The sequence below is a fragment of the Penaeus chinensis genome, chromosome 27 (assembly GCF_019202785.1).
Source record: "Penaeus chinensis breed Huanghai No. 1 chromosome 27, ASM1920278v2, whole genome shotgun sequence".
Classification (NCBI taxonomy): Eukaryota; Metazoa; Arthropoda; class Malacostraca; order Decapoda; family Penaeidae; genus Penaeus; species Penaeus chinensis.
The window spans coordinates 13,472,584-13,480,083 of record NC_061845.1 but is presented as its reverse complement, the minus strand read 5'-3'; the positions used below and the strand labels follow the sequence as shown (position 1 = coordinate 13,480,083).

At 38.8% G+C, this 7,500-nt stretch overlaps 1 long non-coding RNA gene across 1 annotated transcript in view; it reads right to left on the bottom strand.

The window, feature by feature from the left end:
* Window positions 1-2,272, bottom strand: part of LOC125039377 — a 2,572-nt gene extending 300 nt beyond the window's left edge. The window contains exons 1-2 of the long non-coding RNA XR_007116117.1: window positions 2,152-2,272; window positions 1-24 (exon numbers count right to left, since the gene is read on the bottom strand). The exon at window positions 1-24 is cut by the window's left edge and continues 300 nt beyond it. This is a non-coding gene — a long non-coding RNA (uncharacterized LOC125039377). The remainder of the gene's footprint in view (window positions 25-2,151) is intronic.
* Between the last annotated feature and the right edge of the window lie 5,228 nt (window positions 2,273-7,500).

Sequence of the window (7,500 nt, the reverse complement as noted above, 5' to 3'; positions counted from 1 at the left end):
TCACATTTTACTGCACCTTCACTGCTGTAACAGAAAACATGTTATATGTTAAGGACTGGAAATCAACATAAAGATATATAATTATGGCTCCTTGGACGAGCGGAAGCGGGTCAGGGGAAATCTTTAATGAGTGCCCCTCAAGTGTGTGTGTGGTGTGTGTGTGTGTGTGTGTGTGTGTGTGTGTGTGTGTGTGTGTGTGTGTGTGTGTGTGTAGTGTCCCTGCGTGTAAGTGCACACACATACTCACACAAACACATAAATATACATACATATATGTGTATGTATACACACACACATGCACACAGACACACACACACACACACACACACACACACACACACACACATATATATATATATATATATATGTGTGTGTGTGTGTGTGTGTGTGTGTGTGTGTGTGTGTGTGTGTGTGTGTGTGTGTGTGTGTGTTCGCGCGCACATATGTATGCCTGAGAGAGAGAGAAAAATGTATTCATGTATTTATATGCATTTATAAATTTTAATGTTGCATGAACCTTCTCGTCACTTCATTTACAAATATTACAAGACCCAATAAAAGATATATTAACCCAATGTGAGAGAGAGAGAGAGAGAGAGAGAGAGAGAGAGAGAGAGAGAGAGAGAGAGAGAGAGAGAGAGAGAGAGAGAGAGAGAGAGAGAGAGAGAGAGAGAGAGAGAGAGAGAGAGAGAGAGAGAGAGAGAGAGAGAGAGAGAGAGAGAGAGAGAGAGAGAGAGAGAGAGAGAGAGAGAGAGAGAGAGAGAGAGAGAGAGAGAGAGAGAGAGAGAGAAAAAAGAGAGAGAGTGAGAGAGAGAGAGAGAGAGAGAGAGAGAGAGAGAGAGAGAGAGAGAGAGAGAGAGAGAGAGAGAGAGAGAGAGAGAGAGAGAGAGAGAGGCAAATGAGCATACCGCTTTTCGAACTGAGGCCAAAAGACACGAAATCTTTGACAGTTTCCATTGGGCCCCGCAAGCCAACGCCACCGCAAGATTCGGGCATCAGGCGTCTGTGAGGTGTGAATGAGAGCTGCAGGTAGTCTCTGGGGATAACACCTACGTGTATACTCTAACCTGCAGATGGAAAGGTAGCACGCCTTCCTGCAGAAGCAAGACGTACCCCAGACTGTTGTCAAGGCTTCGTGTGTGCCCCGTGGGTACGTACAGTACGTTTAAGGAATGAGTCACCGGAGAGAGCTGTCTGGGTATGGAATGCCGACGAGGAAACGAAACTAGGGTGAGTAGATCGTGTAGGCGCCACCCTAAGCCTAAGGTTACGATTTTGAGTCTGGAAAATCCGCTTCAACGTCGATTTCAAAACGCGTATAACTGATTCACGTTCCATGTCTTCTGCGACAATTATGGAGTAACAGCTCACTTCCGAATATAGATTTATTGACGTGGTACGTATCAATACGCCATTCGGGAAACGTCACAAAGAAGGTTATACACATTTAGACTTTGTTACTTTTTGTAGACTCTTTGAAAGCTCCTTCTTGCGCTATTCTGGAACTCCTTTTCATTCTGCCGCGAGTGCTGTGAACTTTGGCTTACTAAAGGTCTGGAAAATACAGATGTCTTTCGCTCTGGATTCTGAATTCAGCTACAATGCAATTCTTCCATTAAATCGCCAAACTCTTTCTTTGTCAATACAAATGCAATGTCAACAATCCATGGCTTTCTTTCTCTCCCTTTCTCTAAGTGAATGAAAACAAAATAAAGTAATTAAATAAACAAGTAAATAGATAAATAAGCATGTAAATAAATGAATAAATAAACACACACAAATATATATATATATGTGTGTGTGTGTGTGTGTGTGTGTGTGTGTGTGTGTGTGTGTGTGTGTGTGAGAGAGAGAGAAAGATAGTGAGAGAGAGAGAGAGAGAGAGAGAGAGAGAGAGAGAGAGAAAGATAGTGAGAGAGAGAGAGAGAGAGAGAGAGAGAGAGAGAGAGAGAGAGAGAGAGAGAGAGAGAGAGAGAGAGAGAGAGAGAGAGAGAGAGTAATACAGAGATAGACATACAGACAGACCGAGAGTAAGTGGGAGAGAAATGGATAAGTGCGTATGTCTGTCACGTTTAGATGTATGTGAACGACAACGAATCTTCCCTTCTCCATGGGGGCTCTCGGTGCACTTTCCCTGATGTCAACACGCACCTCGTATACAAACTAACCAAACGCCAATGTAAAAGTTTACGATAGTCAGTGAAAATCAAGACCCGTATGTCTGTCCCGTTCAACCCAGGGCCTCGAGTCTCCGACCAGAGAACCATAAACTGTCTTGTCCGGTGTCTTGTTGGGCTCTGAGGGTCTTCTAGCGAACGAGGATTGGGATCGGGGTGTGCTTGAGCCATACGCCCTTGTAGCTTTGGCCTGGTATGTACACGCATCATGCAACTTGATCAGCCAAATTTTTTATTAATGGCAAAATTCTAATGCTTTATATTTACATATTGAGTTACATGTCGTCGGTCTGTGTTTACCTTTTTTTTTTTCTTCTACATTGTTATTGTGATCATATTTCTACTCACTTTTCATTTATTACATTATATATATATATATATATATATATATATATATATATCCTTTCACGTCATCTTCTTAATCATCTCTCTTTCACTTTCTACTACTTCCTATGCCTCCCCTTTTTTCCCTCCTTATCCTCTTCCCGTTCCCGCTCTCCTCTCCTTTCTCCTTCCCCTATTCTTCCACTCCTCTTCCTACAGTTGCGCAACTCCTTTCTCACCACTCCCCTCTTTCTCCTCCTCCCCCTCTTCCAAAACCTCTATTTCCTTCGGGTGGTTGCCACGCCCTGTGTTTATCAACGCGTCCTTGTCGTCTGGGTTCCAACCCGTAAATGCGCGAAGCAGTGCAAGAAACTCGAGTGTTTTTCTGCCTCGGATGAGCAGATTAGCTTTCCTCATTACCTCATCTTCGCACACTCGTTCACTCCTCTGCTCTTCCTCCGTCTCTTCAATTTCTACGAGTTCTATCGCACTTCGTTTTCGCTCTCCGTGGGATAAACGAGAAATGCAATCTGGGATAACAGAAAGGAATTTTTAAAAGGAAACATTCATTATTTTTTTTGCTCTTTTATTCTTAAAAGTTTAGGAATTTTAGAAAGCGAGATACAAGGCAAGGGAAATCCCCAGGACGGCCTTACGTTTGTCTAGGCGAGAAAAATCGGAGAAAGAGAGAAAATAAAATAAAAAGACATTGGATTCACAAGTTCATCAACGATTCAAGTAATTCAGTAATATCTATCAAGTAATTAAATAAGAGAAAACAACAGCACATTTCCGAATATCACTTTCCCGGACAGTTCGAGTCCACCCAAGCCTTGTCATGTGTGTGTGTGTGTGTGTGTTTGTGTGTGTGTGTGTGTGTGTGTGTGTGTGTGTGTGTGTGTGTGTGTGTGTGTGTGTGTGTGTGTGTGTGTGTGTGTGTGTGTGTTTGTGTGTGTGTGTGTGTGTGTGTGTGTGTGTGTGTGTGTGTGTGTGTGTGTGTGTGTGTGTGTGTGCGTGTGTGTGTGTGTGTGTGTGTGTGTGTGTGTGTGTGTGTGTGTGTGTGTGTGTGTGTGTGTGTGTGTGTGTGTGTGTGAGAGAGAGAGAGACTGTGCTTTCAAGAGAGACTGGCAGACGGAGAAAGAGACAGTGACAAATAGACAAAAAATTATAGAAATACAAGCAAATATAAGCATGTATATATATAAAAAACTGAAACACCTGTAAGTTAAAGAAAGACATACCACAACAATAACTTTCCTTTGAACAAATCTGCACGAAATGTTGAAAGTTGTTTCAATGTTGACATCCAGTGTGTACCGGTTGCATTGCGTCTCATCTGCATACGACAGGGAGAAACGTTTTCATGACATATTTTAAGAATCTCGCCGCTGATACGAACGTACTTCAGCAAGTATTGTCTTGGATTTCGTTAAACAAGAAAACGTCGGAGAATATCGCGATGGGCGGATCAATAACGCGTCTAATTATCGCTGAGGAACTCTGTTCTTATTCAACTTTGGATATTGATAGAAACCATGCATTATGTGTGTGATGTTATGAGAATATATATAGTTTTTCGAAATCAATCTGATCTGTGAAACTGACCATGTCTATTTCTCTTCTTCCTTATTTCCCTTTCTTCTTTCTCTTTTATATAAAAAGAATGTATAAATAAATCTATCCGTATTTTTGTATGAGGAAAATACAGTAAATCAACAAGAGGTTAAAAGCAATTGTAACGATGTTATATTATATTAAAGAACAAACTGAATGTCCTATATTATAAATTGCAATTGTGATTCTTGATTTCGTAATAACGCCACGATATTATGACAATTTACTTAATAATTAATATTGAAGCATTGGGTAGATAAAACTCGTTTTTGTTTAACCTAAGCATATAAAAAACATACAAGTACTTTCATTTAATGCACAGTTCACTTAAATAAAGAAAACAAACTTTCTCTTCCTCTTCATAGAAATAAGGCACATATAACTATATATAGACTCCAGTGCCCAATTCTTATTTCATCACTCCTTATCACAGTACATGGAATTAACACTATCATGGTATTTAGAGCGAACTATCTTACTGCCCGGAATGGTCGCACTAACTCGCTGTAAGCCTTTACGTGGCCAACACATCACAGTGTTGTTTATACCTGCTTGGGCCCGCGCCGGTGTCACAGTACTGAAAGCATCCCCAGGCCTTTTGATCAGCTCACTCTTGTTCCTGGATCGTTTACTGGAGGCTCTTCTCTGCTAACTGCTTTGGCGTGCGCGCGTCCGCAGAACTCTAGCACCGACCTGGCAGGCGCATTAGCAGGAACTTTCCTCGGTGCTTAACAACCATCACTTCTCTTCCCTCTGCTCTTCTTCTCTGTCTAGGCTGCGTTTTCTCTTTCTTCAGCCTGGCTGGGTCACTCCGCCCAGCCCTTCTGCCTATATTCTCAATTGACTCCGGAAAAGACACGTAAAATGCTCCGGCCGTGGTTGCAACGTGACCGGCGTCTCGTCCTGTCTGGCTCTCCCCTCGTTTTCTCTCCTTGACAAGATCCGGATTCCTATATGAGAACACCTCTCGCACCTAGTACTATATACGATTCTGATGAAATATATATTATATGGTCGCGTAGAGGAAATGGTAAAAATAGGCACCCGTGGCTCCTGGAATGTGTCGAATTATTCGTTTTGCCGAACCAACGAAGTTACATAATAATAATTCATTAATGAACCTTTGATTCCCTGAAACAAGGAATTATAGAGTCGATAGGGCCCACTATCGTTATTCTACAATAACAAATTAGTTATTTCAAGGAACGCATATTTAAATAACATATATAAGTTATTATGTCATGATATTTAAAGCACAGTGTAGATTATTAAATTCCCATCATAATTTTAGAAGTATTGCTAGTTTTGAAATGAAAGGTGACAAAAAAAAAAAAAAAAAAAAAAAGAAGTTAACAATGATAAAAACATCTCGTTTAAATCTCGTAAAAATACTGCAGTGCAACAAACATCGCATCATTCATATTATCATCTCAATATTTAGTCACTTTGTTTTCATTTTTTAAATTTTTTTACAAAAAATATATTTTAGCCAAAATCCACATTTCCCCCCTCAGCTTCCGAAAATTTTTAATAATTTTTGTTTTCTAGATTAGATGATGAATTCTGGGAACGACGGCCTCGTCCGAAACGTAATTCTGACCGAATTAAAGGAGATGCCGGACAATCAGTTTCTGGAAAATCGATGGTGTGTTTGTACAACCCCGAAACGGGTAAAATCCTCCGATAGGGTGCAGCCATTGAATAAGTTGTAGAGTTTTTTGTAAAGGTAAAAGAGAGGGAGTGAAAAAAAAAACACGAGATTGAAGAATAAAAACGATAAAATACCCGAACAGAGCAAACAAAATTGTAACCTAGCCTTGGGTGTGTTAAGGAATCCGATATGAGACCAGTAATGTATCTGCTCCCTCCCCCCCCTCCCCCCCACCTCTCCGCACCTTTCTGGGAATCCAAGGAAAAGCGAAAACGCAAGAGAAAAGAAACGGAAAGAAAAGAAAGAGAAGAAGAGAAGCAGGGATTAGCGATAGAAGGGAAAGCGAAAAGGAAGGAATATTTAGTCAGAAGAAAAAGAAAAACGAGCAAGAAGGAAAAGAACAAGGAAAACCTAAGAAAAAAAAGAAAAAAAAACACGTAATAAGGGAAGACAAAAAAAAAAAAAAAATAATAATAATAAATAGCATAACTAGAAGCAAAACCAGCGTGAAGAAAGGCGATAGAAGGAAAACACCCTAAGGGTAGAGAGCGAGAGCCGAGACAATAAAGATGTCGGAATGAGAAGAGACGCGAACCTGAGAGGGAGCCGCCAGATAAAATCTCGCCGGACCAGGAAGTGATCTTCGACCCGCCAAGGTAGAGGAAACGAAAAGAGGTCACCGGAGAACACACTAATGATGTGAATAGATAAATGAGCACGCGTCTTCAAGAACCCAATATCATTCTCTGGCGGCGACGATTAGTGGAAGGCCGGTGATAACGAGATGGGATGCTGACTTAAAGGGGAGGAAGAGAGCAAGTGTTTTCTCATTTGCCACTCATCTGTCGGAAGGAAAGTGCGCGCCGTCCTTTAGATGCCATAATTGATGATCAACGTTTAATGCCATTTTCTCTGAAGCACAGCCGCAAAGCCCTCTGCAACTTAACAACATAAGTTAATGATCGCATATGTATACAAACATGATACACACACTGATATGAACACCCAATAAATATATGTATTCATGCAGATACATACTTTTACATACACGCATACGTGTGTGAGTATGAGTATCTGTATCTATATATCTATATCTACATATATCTAAATTTATTTATATATATATATATATATATATATATATATATATATGTCTGTGTGTGTATATATATGTATATATGTATATATATATATATATATATATATATATATATATGTGTGTGTGTGTGTGTGTGTGTGTATATATATATATATATATATATATATATATATATATTTATATACATATATGTACATGCTCATACAAATGTATATATGTGTGTATATATATAGATATATATAGCTATATATGTATACACACACACACACACACACACACACATATATATATATATATATATATATATATATATATATATATATATATATATGTATGTATATACATACATATATATGATTATATATATATATATATATATATATATATATATATATATGTATATACTCATGTACATGTATGCATGTATACATATGTATGTGTATGTATATATATGTATATACATATATATATATATACAAATATATATATGTATATACATTTATATATATATACACATATATCTATCTATATATGTATATACTCATATATTTACATATATATATATATATATATATATATATATATATATGTGTGTGTGTGTGTGTGTGTGTGTGTGTGTGTGTGTGTGTGTGTGT